At 38.5% G+C, this 12,631-nt stretch overlaps 1 protein-coding gene across 2 annotated transcripts in view; it reads left to right on the forward strand.

Annotated features, from left to right (window-relative positions):
- Nucleotides 1-1,176: 1,176 nt before the first annotated feature.
- The window catches only part of LOC105463675 (ring finger protein 13), a 158,130-nt gene continuing 146,675 nt past the window's right edge, over nt 1,177-12,631 (forward strand). For both annotated transcript variants that reach the window (XM_071091095.1, XM_071091094.1), the window contains exon 1: nt 1,177-1,329. The gene's annotated coding sequence lies outside the window, so the exon portion shown is untranslated. The remainder of the gene's footprint in view (nt 1,330-12,631) is intronic.

Raw genomic sequence — 12,631 nt, forward strand, 5'->3', positions numbered from 1 at the left:
CACAAAAGGATACACAATAACGAAAGTGTCTTTTCCCCGTTGCTGTGTGCCACCTACTCAGGGCTCTCCAAGCAATCAAAGTTACAAGTTACATCCAATGGTATTCTACTAATATTCTGTGTGACAGCCTCCTCGCCACCATTTTTAAAACATGATGTTGAAGGAGTTGAAGCCTGTAAAGGCCTTATTAAAGGTGCCTTATTATTTGAAGCAGAAGTAGTGGCTGATTCTATGTCTCCTGACATTTTAGTTCAGGACTTGGTAATCTTTGCACTAAGTCACACTGCTTTTGTAAGGTGGCGAGTTGGCAATGATTAATCAGTGTGGATAGTACAATCCGGTAATTTTCGACTGGTTTAAGATTGGGACAACCAGAAAAGGTTTATCAGAAGGGCGGCAGGGGACGAGATTTTTGGTTCATCAAAAGGAGGCAACAGTTTTAAAAATCACGTGGTTTGACTTTTGCTAAGCCCCGGGGATGGCGCGTGTCAGGCCCAGAGTGCTGATGTCAGCGCGGATCCGAGCCAGGCCTCGGGGGACTGGCGTTCAGACCTCGGGCTGCTCGCATCTGTAACAATTTGAGCCTTACTCTAAGGTGTGGTCACGGTCCCACCCACCCTGATCTCAGACTGGGCACGGTGCGGGAGGAGGGCGGATGAGGCCTCGCCCTCGCCTCTTTAGTAGGTCGGGTGAGTGTAGTGTGCAGGGAAGAGACGTGTCAGCGTCAGCGCCAGGGCCAGGCCCGCCCGGGAGCAGCCGGGCAGCCGGATCTTGGGCTACTGTGTCCCAACAGCCGGAGCGGATCAGACCGACAGGCCCTCCCCGCTCGGTCCCGCGCCGTCCAGACCCTGCGGTCTCCGTTTCTAGGGGCACATGGTTAGCGGCAGACGCCCACAGCCAATCCACTCTGCCAGCCTGCCCCTTCCTCTGCCAAGAGCAGCTTCTTCAGCCGCGCTACAGTTCCGCAGACGCCTGCCCCACCCTGCCCTTCCCTTCCAGGGAAGACCGATCACGCGGCCAAGAACGAGACTCGCAAACTGGGCATTTCTCCGAGCCGGGCTGGAGCAAGTAGCGAGACTCCTTGTGAGAGTGGGAAGGAGCCTTAACAGGCAACCATGTGGCCCAATGGGTTTTCTGTGCCTTTGGGTGCGGACCAATGAGGCATGTGGGGCGGGACTTCCGCTTCGCCTCGGTGTTGTCGTCCCTGCTCCTACTCCGGGCTGTGGGGGTCGGTGCGGATATTCAGTCATGAAGTCAGGGTAGGGACTTCTCCCGCAGCGACGCGGCCGGCCGGCGAGACTGTTTGTGTTGCGGGGGCTGGACTTCAAGGTAAGACCTTGTCCGGCTTCGCGGCAGCCGGGCAGCGGGTTATCGAGAGGCCCAGAGAACATACCCCGCTTGTTGGCCCTCGAGCCCGGAGTCGGCCCTGCTGCTGAGGTCTTTTGCTGCTCCTCTAGAACTGGGCGAGAAGTAAATTAGGCTTTTTGCAAAAGGAATAAAATAGCCTTGCCCTCGGGGGACCGAGTCTCCTCTGCACTCTGATTCTGCGAGTTTGTGTGTGTCCAAAGTTGAGTTACCGGTTTTGCTTCTCTCATTCCCTTCTTGAGGCTGCAAGAGCCTGCCTGGAAAACATGTTTGGAAGGCTTTTCTTGGTCAAGCACCTGCCGCAACGTCCTCGGGGAAATCGCTTGACTTTAGTTGAGGGGGCTGTTTTGTCTTCGAATAGAAGGAGGGCAATCACTTCCTCTCTTTTACCCCCACCCCCTTTTTCTTTCCCTGGAAGCTCAGATTGCAGATTTGGGACGTGACCCCTGCTAGGGCCAGATACTACGGTCAGTCAGCAGCTGTGCCTGTACGCTTAACTTGACTTGCACTTATTAAAGAACTTTGTCCCAGAGAGAAAGAGAGAGTGGGCAGACATAGAAGCCAAACAGTAGTATCCCGGAAGCACTCATGCAACTTTGGTGGCAGCCACTCAGTTTTCTCTGCCGGTGTCTGGTAAATTCCTCTATTTTGTCCTAATCTGACAATAGTAAATAGTAAATTTCCAAAACTGTCGTTTCATCATCAGTTTCAGCACCGTGGGCAGCTGCTCGGGTCCTCTCTTGTTGCCCCAAACCTGCCCGGCTATTACTGTTAGTCAGTGATGCAGCAGGAACAGTGAAAACTGATGCATTCCTTTCAACAATGATGTGTTGTTCTCCAAGGAGAACATCTGCAGTTTTTGTTACAATATAAATAAGTAAGGTAGCTGTGCCTCCAGAGAGTTCTTGTGGAGAAACAAATCAATTCAAGATTTAAGGTAGGACTTTCAAGAGTTTATTCTATTTAAGGACAATTTTTTAAATGGGTGGAGATTAGCTCCATATCGAAGTAACAAAACTGGACAGTGGTAGCAATGAAAAAGAACTTTAAACAGGAGGTAAGAAGTGTAGTGCAGTGCTGTAGTGCAGGGCCCATAAGGATTCATTAATAGATTTTAGAATCAATTTAGTACATTGACAAAAGCATTAAAAAGAAAGAAAAAAATACCAGAGGACATTGTATGGAATAAAAGTAAATATTATGGCAAGAAGCTTTTGTTTCAGTTTTTAACAATATGCATGTGTCAAGAGGAAGTTGGAAATGTAGAGTGTATTATGGATTATTGCAAAAACAAATGTTTCAAAAATACTGGATTCCAAATTTGAGTGTCAAGCTGGGTTCAGTTCTGCCACTTACTAATTCTGTGACCTTTTCCGTAAATAACAAATGAGTTATGAGGATTAAATGAAACAAAATTTGTCTATTACGTAAGTTTTTTTGTTGTTTTGTTGGAAACTATTGAAGAGAAGGAGGGTTATTTTTCTCTATGTAGGGAATGAGAACTGTTTTATTAGGTTTTTTTTTTCTTAACCTCTGCCTTTGTTTGAAGCTAGGCAGCTTGTCATCTTGTCTCTATGTGTAATGCAAATCTTAGACAAAATCTTGGTTTGAGAGTTATAATACTGAAGGGTTTGGGATAAGTTCTCATCTCTCCTTGTATAAAGCTAATTTTCTCAGTAATTTTGGAGGGGCATAAATTGTTGTTAGCATTCAGCTTTCTTCCCTTGATATTTTTCTGCATTCCAGAATATCGTAGATTATTCAGAACTTTTACAGGCACTAACTTTAGCTAAGTGAGGGTAGGACTGAGGGTATGACTAAAGGGATAGATTTATGTCTTTGAGTTAAGTTGGAGAAAGGCATTTTATGCCTTATAGTTCTTCCCATAGGAGATGTATGAAATGAAATAGTTTGGTCAACTATCATGGTATGTTTTGCTTACTTCGTATAGGTGTGACCTAAAAATGGTTGGCATTTAAATAACAATATTTTTAAATCTGGGAATTAATGATGTTTAGCAGAAGGCAAATGAGTTTCAGTCAAAATAGTGTTTTGCACTGTTTGTCATGTTTACCATATGGCATTGCGTATGATAGTTTCACATGACATAAAAAGGGGAAGAAAGTTGGTAAGCATTGTTACTTTTCCCAAAAGAGGAAACAAAATTACAAGCAAATTCCTTTTAATAAAGCATACTGGTGAGTCATTGTTCAAAAATGTATGTATTCTATAGATATTTATTGAGCATATATAAAAGTAAAATATTAAACTTTTATGAATCTTTTACATTACACAAAAGTTGATTTGGGGACAACACAGCATATGATTGGTGTTGTCAAAGTTTATATAACGTAGTATATCAATAACAACAAAACAGTAATGTAGCTAATATTGATTGGTTACTATGAGCCAAATACAATTCTAAGCCCTTTGTAATATCTCAGGTGGTTCTTACAGTCATTGATGTAGTAGATGGTAAATTGTTTCCTTTTTATTTTTATTTTTGGGGGACAGGGTCTTGCTCTGTTGCCCAGGCTGGAGCGATTATGGCTCACTGCACGCTTGACTTTGTGTGCTCAAGGGATCCTCCTATCTTAGCCCAACAAATAGCTGGGACTACAGTCATATACTGCCATGCCTGGCTAATTAAAAAAAAATTGTTTTTTTGTAGAGACAAGGTCTTGTTATGTTGCTCAGTCTGGTCTGAAACTCCAGGGTTCAAGTGATCCACCTGCTTCAGCCTTCCAAAGTGCTGGGATTACAGGTGTGATACATCATGCCTGTCTTATCCCCATTTTATAAGTGGGAAGTGGGGGAATTAAGGCATCACAGATACATAACTTGTGAGTTCACACAAGTAGCTGGTGGAGTAGTGGAGTAGCTGGAATTTGAACACAGGTATTCTGACTACGGAACGTCTGTCTCTTTTATGTCTTATTTCATTAAAAATATGGAATGCCATGGGGCTATTGTGGATTCTTACTTGCTGGTGAGTTTCGGTGAGCTCCTCCTCAGTTTCCTTAACTGCTTCCTTATTTGTTTTTGTGGAGATTCAGATAATTTGTGACGCATCAGATGGAATATATGTTTAGTAAATTATATGCCTTAGCTTTTTTTTTTTTTTCCATTGACGATAACGTCATTTGAAAGATTGTTAGCAGTTGAAGGAGGGTGGGAAAAAAAAAAAAAACTTCCACATGAGGACACTGCCCAAGCAAAGGTATAGAGATAGGAAAAGCAGAGTATATTTGGTAAGGGTATGTTTAAGGACCAGACTGGTAAAGATAGATGGATACAGATTATGGAGATTCTTAAATGTCAGACTAAAGATTTTGTATATGATTTTTAGTTAAGAAGAAACTCTCTTTATGGATAATAATTTGTGAACAGGTCCAATGGAAGAGTGGAAGCCTAGAAGTAGGAATACCATGGAGTTTAACTATAGTAGTTGAGGCAAAAAGTGATGATTGTAGTGAAGGTACAAATTTGAAAGATGTTGACATTATAATGACATTGACACTGGGAACTGACCAGAGTATAGGCCCAGGACAAATTTTTGGGAGGATAGTGATGTTATTAGCAGAAATAAGGATATTATCATGAAGAACAGGTTTTGGTGGAAGGAGATTTAGGAGGAGAGAGGATGATAGGGAGTTTACTTTTGGAGCTGAGGAGTTGTTCAGATATTTGGAAATATAGAATGAAAACTGGAAGCTCTGTGTATTCTATGAAAAGGGAAGAGACCAAATGCTTACATTGTAAGGAAATGACCTAAAAGTAACCACTCCTCTGTGGGTCAGAGTTTCACAAGAGTAATGTGACTCCTTAAATTCCTCACAAGTACAGATTTCTCAATGAAGATGCACCCATTATTTTTCCCTTTAGTGTATTTTGATTTGTGTCCTGGGAGATCAGGAGGTAAGTCAGTGGGGAGGAAAAATTTTTAGACCTAGCAAGGCTCCCGTTTATTAAAAAAATAGCTAGTAAACTGGAGACTAGGGATTCTCACACTAAGAATTTTGAGAGTCTGATTTTTGTGTGGTGCCAGGCATTTATAAACATATGTTGAATGTTGAATTGTTGAACATTTGAACATCTCCAGATTTTTATTTTTTTATTTTTTTATTTTTTGAGAGAGAGTCTCACTCTGTCGCCCAGGCTGGAGTGCAGTGGCCGGATCCCCGCTCACTGCAAGCTCCACCTCCCGGGTTCATGTCATTCTCCTGCCTCAGCCTACCGAGTAGCTGGGACTACAGGCGCCCGCCACCATGCCTGGCTAATTTTTTGTATTTTTAGTAGAGACAGGGTTTCACCGTGTTAGCCAGGATGGTCTCAATCTCCTGACCTCGTGATCCACCCGTCTCGGCCTCCCAGAGTACTGGGATTATAGGCGTGAGCCACCATGCCAGGCCCAGATTTGTTATTTTTATTATCACTTCTTTGTTACCTTGAATTGGTTAATAGCAAGACCTTTAGAATCAGAGAGCCTGTGTGCTTGTTATGGGGGACAATGAAAGTCAGGGTCCAACTGATGAGATTGTATTTTACTTATAGCCAGGATTGTGGAAAAAGAGACTCAAAGGATAAGAGGCTTACCATTTTTTCCATTCTGTAAAACGATGTTGATGACAATACCAATTCTGATAGTTGTTTTGAAATACTGAGTTAATATATGAAAAGTGTCTGGTACATGACAGATAGTAATTGAGATGTTTTTGTTATCAGTATTATTATCTTCATAAGTGGGGGCAAACACAGAGATCCCAGAACCTATTATAAGAAAAAAATTAAAACAACTGGAGGCCCTTTGTACTTGAAAAAGGGCTCAGGACTAAGTCATAGAAGGACTGTAGGTTTCCTTTCTTGGAAGATTTTCTAGGGTTTGGTACAATTGGGTAGAGCATGATGTTGAATTAAGTAGTAAAATATGTCCATCTCAACTATTTTCAGTTTCCTGTCAAGTTCTCAGTAACTGGCCAATGAAACAAACCAACAGAAAAATGTTGTTGAGCATGATTAAGAAGGTTTACATATCTTGTCATACCATTTTTGGAAACATTACTTGGATCCTACTACTTAGGGGTTTTTCTGTAACATTTATTCACTCAAACATTTGTTGAGTACCTTCTATGTCAGACACTGTTCTAAAGAGAAAAATCCTTGCCCTCATGGAGCTTATCTGCTAATGGGAGAAATAAGGTGCATTTTCATAATAGACGGTAATTAGATTTTTCTCGTACTATGTATTTGTACCTGTTTAAGCAGATGGTAATCATGAATACTATACCAGATTGTAACTAATTTTGCAGAGCATTTGAAAGAAGGGACCATGTCTTTCTTATTCACGTTTGTCTCTCCCTTTTCCCCTTTCTCCCAGTGGAATGGCTTAGATGGATTTAATGCTCAACAAATGTAGATACTCATCATATGTTTATTACAGGGAGAAGGTGTTAAGGGAGAGGCTAGATAGATCTTAAAGATTAAAGGAGTCAGTTAAATGTGGCAGGTATTAAGGACCCATGTACCCCCTAGATTGAAGGTGAGAAGAAGAGAATCTGGCCGGGTACGGTGGCTCACGTTTGTAATCCTAGCACTTTGGGAGGCTGAGGTGGGCAGATCACTTGAGGCCAGAGTTTGAGACCAGCCTGGGCAACATGGTAAAACCCCATCTGTACTAAAATACAAAAATTAGCCAGGCTTGGTGGCTCACTTACGTAATCACAGTTACTTGAGAGGCTGAGGCAGGAGAATCGCTTGAACCTGGGAGGCGGAGGTTGCAGTGAGCCGAGATCGTGCCACTGTTCTCTAGCCTGAGTGGCAGAGCGCGACTCTGTCTCAAAAAATAAAATAAAATAAAATGAAATCAAATCAAATAAAATATAAAAATAAAAAGAGAATCCCCTGGCTTATCTATGAGGTTGGAATAGAAATAAAGTTATATTGTAGCTGAAAGCATCAGCATTATGGGAGTCTGGGTGCCACCCAACATTCCCACTTATTAGCTGGGTGACTTTGCATAGGTATCTTAACCTCTCAGTTCATTTCCTTGTCTGTAAATGAAGTAGTTGGAATTGTCCAGTTAAAAATCTGCTTTTACCACTTCTTGTAAAATATCTCTTGCGCTAATGTTTCACTTCACTAATGTAGATAATATAGAACCAAGCATGAGCTTCCATTGAATAAGCATGAGAAAATGTACATGGTTAGAAAGAAAAAAGACTGGAGGAATGGCAAGGAACTAAGCTAAATATACAGAGAGGAGCCAGTTTATGAAGAACTTCTTTGCTAAACCACAATTTAGTTCTGAACTTTATTCTGAAAACTGCTTACTCTGTTAAGGAATTTTTGCAGGCAGTAACATAATCAGGCATTTTTATATCTACCTTTATATTCCTCGTAAGAGAAGGTGATCCCTGAGGAAGATATTTGTTATTTCTAGTTGTTTCAATGATGTAGATCTTCCTGAGGAAATCGGTGTTTTTAACTTTGAAATAAAGTCTGAGGAACATTGTCAATTTTGTGGTTATGGAGTTAATAATTAAATATTAATGATCATGAAATATTCAGACATTAAAACATTTAAATGTTTATTGTGACATTAATGTGAACTGAAAAGAAAACTGAAATTTTGGGATGTTTTGCGCTTTGATATGAGAGAGCTCCTGGTCACCTACAAGAATTTGGCTTAGAATCATTTTTAAGGAGTTAGAAATATGTTGACCTTGAATTGATTGAATGTGAATGTAGTTCAGGCTTGCTCTTTCACCCTTTCTTTTTCTTTCTTTCTTTCTTTCTTTCTTTCTTTCTTTCTTTCTTTCTTTCTTTCTTTCTGTCTGTGTGTCTGTCTCTCTCTCTCTCTCTCTCTCTCTCTCCCCTTCCTTCCTTCCTTCCTTCCTTCCTTCCTTCCTTCCTTCCTTCCTTCCTTCCTTCCTTCCTTCCTTCCTTCCTTCCCTTTCTTTCCTTTCTTTCCTTTCTTTCCTTTCTTTCCTTTCTTTCCTTTCTTTCCTTTCTTTCTTTCCTGCTTTCTTGCTTTTTCTGTTGCCTTGGTTGGTCTCAAACTCCTGGCCCCAAGCAATCCTCCCTCCTCAGCTTCCCAAAGTTCTGGGATTACTGGCATGAGTCACCACTCCCTGCCCAGGCTTCGTTTCTAATGATAGAAATATCCAGAAAAACTTTATAGAGGGAATGAATTTCCACTGGGAAATAATCCTAGTAAGGAGCTGGTGATAAATCAATATTTCTGAATGAAGTCATGAGGGAGAAACATCGACTTTATTTAGACATAAAACACCTCATTAAATGTTGAAGAATACTTTATTTGCATAATTACTATGCTTGTCATTTGCACATTTGACCTTCAAAGAGGAAGAACTGGTTATAATTTCCACATTTATCCAACACGTGTTATAAATGTTAATTGCTTTTTTTGGAAAAAAAATTGAGGTAAAAATTCACGTAATTAACCATTTTTGGAGCAACAGTTCAGTGGCATTTAGTATATTTGCAGTGTTGTGCAACCATCGGTTCTGTCGAGTTTCAAAACATTTTTATCACTTTAAAGTAAAATCTCATACCTATCAAGCAGTTACTCCTCATTCCCTGAGGCCCCTAGCTCATGGCAACCAAATCTGTTTTCTGGTTTTATGGATTTACTTATTCTGGATATTTTATATAAATTGAATTATTCGATATTTGAGTTTTTATCCCTGGCTTCTTTCATTTAGCAAAATGTTTTCAAGGTTTACTCACATGTAGCTTGTATCAGTACTTCTTTCCTTTTTATAGCAGAAGAATATTCCTTTGCATGTATATATATCAGTTTGTTTATCCATTTATCCATCGATGGATATTTGGGTTGTGTCCACCTTTTAGTTATTATGAATATGTTGCTGTGAATATTTGTGCCCAAGGATTTATTTGAGTACCTGTTTTCACTTCTTCGGGTATATACCAAGAATGGAATGCTGGGTCTTATGGTAATCCTGTTTAGCTTTTTGAGGACCTGCCAAACTGCTTTCCACAGTAACTAAACCATTTTACATTCCCACTGAATGTGTGAGGGTTCCAATTTCCCTACATCCTTGCCTACGCTTATTTTCTGTTTTTAAGAAATGATAATTGCCATCCTTATGGGTGTAAAGTGGTATCTCACTGTGGTTTTGATTTGCATTTCCCTGATAACTAATGATTTTAAGCATCTTTTCATGTGCTTGTTGGCCATATGTATATCTGCTTTAGAGAAATGTCGATTCAAGTTATTTGCCCTTTTAAAAAAATACGTTGTTCGTGTTTTTGTATTGGGTTGTGTTTTTATATACTCCAGATACTAGACTGTTCATTATCAAATATATAATGTGCACATGTTTTCTTCCATTCTGTGGATTTTTTTTTCAATTTTTTGATAATGTCCTTTGATCGATAAATGTTTTGAATTTTGATGAAGTCCATTTTATTTATTTGACTCGTTTTTGGTATCATATCTAAGAATCCATTTCCAAATCCCAGGCCATGAAGATTTATCCTATGTTTTCTTCCAAGAGTTTTATAATTTTAGTTCTTATATTTAGCTCACTGATTCGTTTTGTGTTAATTGTTGTATAGGGTGTAAATTCCAACTTCATTGTCTTGGATGTGAATAGTTGTTCCAGCACCACTTGTTGAAGACACTGTTCTTTTGTCATTGAATGGTCTTCGGCATCTTTAAAATCACTTGGCTATAGATGTATGAGTTTATTTTTGGATGCTCAATTCTACTCCTTTGGTCTATATATCTATCGTTATGCCAGTGCTATGTTGTTTTGATTACTGTAGCTTTGTGGTAAGGTTTTGAATTTGGGAAATGTGAGTTCTCCAGCTTTGTTCTTCTTTTTAAAAATTGTTTGATCTGTTTTGGCCCCTCGCAATTCCATATGAATTTGAGAATCAGCTTTTCCATTTCTGCATAAAAGGCCATCAAAATTTTGATAGGTAACATATTGAATCTGTAGATTGCTTTGGGTAGTATTGCCATCTTAACAATATTAAGTCTTTCAGTGCCTGGATGTGTGTTTGATATCTTTCAGCAGTGTTTTTGTGTTTTATGGTTTTCAGTGTACAAATCTCTCACCTCTTTTGTTATATTTATTCCTGGGTATTGTATTCTTTTGGATACTATTATAAATGGAAGTTTTTCTTAATTTAATTTTTGGATAGTTCATTGCTGGGGTGTAGAAACACAACGGATTTTGTGTGTAACATTTATTGCCTTTAACAGTCATTTACTGTCTTTTTTCCATATGCAAGCTGAATCACGTGAGTAAATAAAAAAGTGGAAAGTGGAACACTAAAGAACTTGATCTGTAAGATGTCTGATTTCCCTGAATGTGGAAACTATGAAGGATGTTTTTAGCAAAGTGTTGAATGACTATCTTACTATAATTGGGCTATTCCATTTCTGGTATCATGTTACATATATTTGGTCATTATTAAAGAAGGTAGATCATTTCATTTTCTTTAGGTTTGGAGAGAAGTGTCAATATGTAATTCATTTTCAAAGTTATAATTATTTTGCAACTTAATTTTGATGTTACAGAGAAAGCCTCAGGGATAAACCATATTTATCACAGTCTGGTACAGAGATCCATGAATAATAAAGATAAAATTAGAACAGAAGCGAATTTGAATATATAAATTATCATTAATATATGTTAGTTTTTATGTTTTTCTTGAAGTTTTCAAATAGCCTTAACATTTCATTATGAATAGAAATGTGAACAATTTCAACCTCGTAAGTAATTAAAGAAATGCAAATTTATGCAATACTTGGATGATATGGGAAGGGCAGTATTTCATGACACAGACTTTTAATTGAATCCTAACTTCACTATTTAAGAGGTAAGTGTTACTGGGCAAGCAACTGAACACTTAAAACACTTAAAAATAGGAGGAAATATTGATAAAGTGCTTGCTGTGTGTTAGGCGCTGTTTTAAGCACTTTATGCTGTTGATCCAAGTCTTTATTCCTATATTTATGGAGAGACAGTGGAACCTACTATAGAGTTGTGAGGATTAAAAGAAATAATGTATATTAAGTACTTAGCCAGATATATAGTAAGCATTTGATAAATATTAGCTATTTTTGTCATTTATAATTTCACCTAACACCAACAAAAGACCAAAAAAGGAGAATCGATGCAATGAAAGGCATATTTATTTGGAAATATTAATAGGAATGTTCTTTTCTGGAAAGCAATTTGGCAATATGTATGAAGTCTTAAAATGTTTCTTTGGTGTAGCGATTCCATGTCAGGGAATCTATCCCTAGAAGATAATCAGAAGTATGGAAAGATTTATATTCACTGGAAAATTATTTGTAATAGCCTGAGTTGAATTCAATTCAATATTGTACGGCAAGAAAATAGACAAAGTTATGTGTCAGCCATATAAAGCAGTACAAAGTAGTGGTTATAAAGAGTTTGAACAACTATAATTTCAAGTAAAAAAAGCATACAAATCATAATACAATATGATACAAGTGATTACTTTGAACTTTGGAAGACATTATATTATTAAAATAAAATAACATGTTAAAATTTTGAAGTAACTACAGAGTTAAAGTTGTAAAAACAGTACAAAGACCTTTATGTTTTTTGTTATTAGAGAGAAAGTTGTTTCTCTGATGCTGTATTTTCCTGTAAACAACAATATTCTTTTTAAAGAAATGGCTGATTTCAGGGCTGGGGCAGGAAGAGTACAAGATAGGACTGGAAAATCTTGTGCCAGAAAACAAGGAGGTGCTCAAGAGTGTTGGGAACATATTAAAAAGACACAGAAGCTAGCTTGAATAAGCCTGCACTGGCCAAACAATTGGACATCAAAATAATAATACAATAACAGATTATAACCCATTGAATAAAACAGTAATATGTGATTCCATAGTGATATAAATAAATAAATGAATAAATTAAAATTTTGCCAAGAAATGTGATAATTACCATGGTAGGCAGAATAATGACTGCCCAAATATGTCCATATCGTAATACTTGGAATCTGAGAATATGTTACCTAGTATGAGAAAAGGAACTTTGCAGAAGTGATTAAGGACCTCCGTTTGGGAAGATTATCTGTGTGGGCCCAGTGTAATCACAATTGTCCTTAAAAATGGAAGAGGGAGGCATAAGAGGAGTTTGTGATAATGTGCTGTAAGAAGGAATTAATCTACCATTGCTGGCTTTGAAGATGGAAGAAGAGGCTACAAGCCAAGGATGTCAGCAGCCTCTAGAAGCTG

The sequence above is a fragment of the Macaca nemestrina genome, chromosome 2, assembly GCF_043159975.1.
Source record: "Macaca nemestrina isolate mMacNem1 chromosome 2, mMacNem.hap1, whole genome shotgun sequence".
Lineage (NCBI taxonomy): Eukaryota > Metazoa > Chordata > Mammalia > Primates > Cercopithecidae > Macaca > Macaca nemestrina.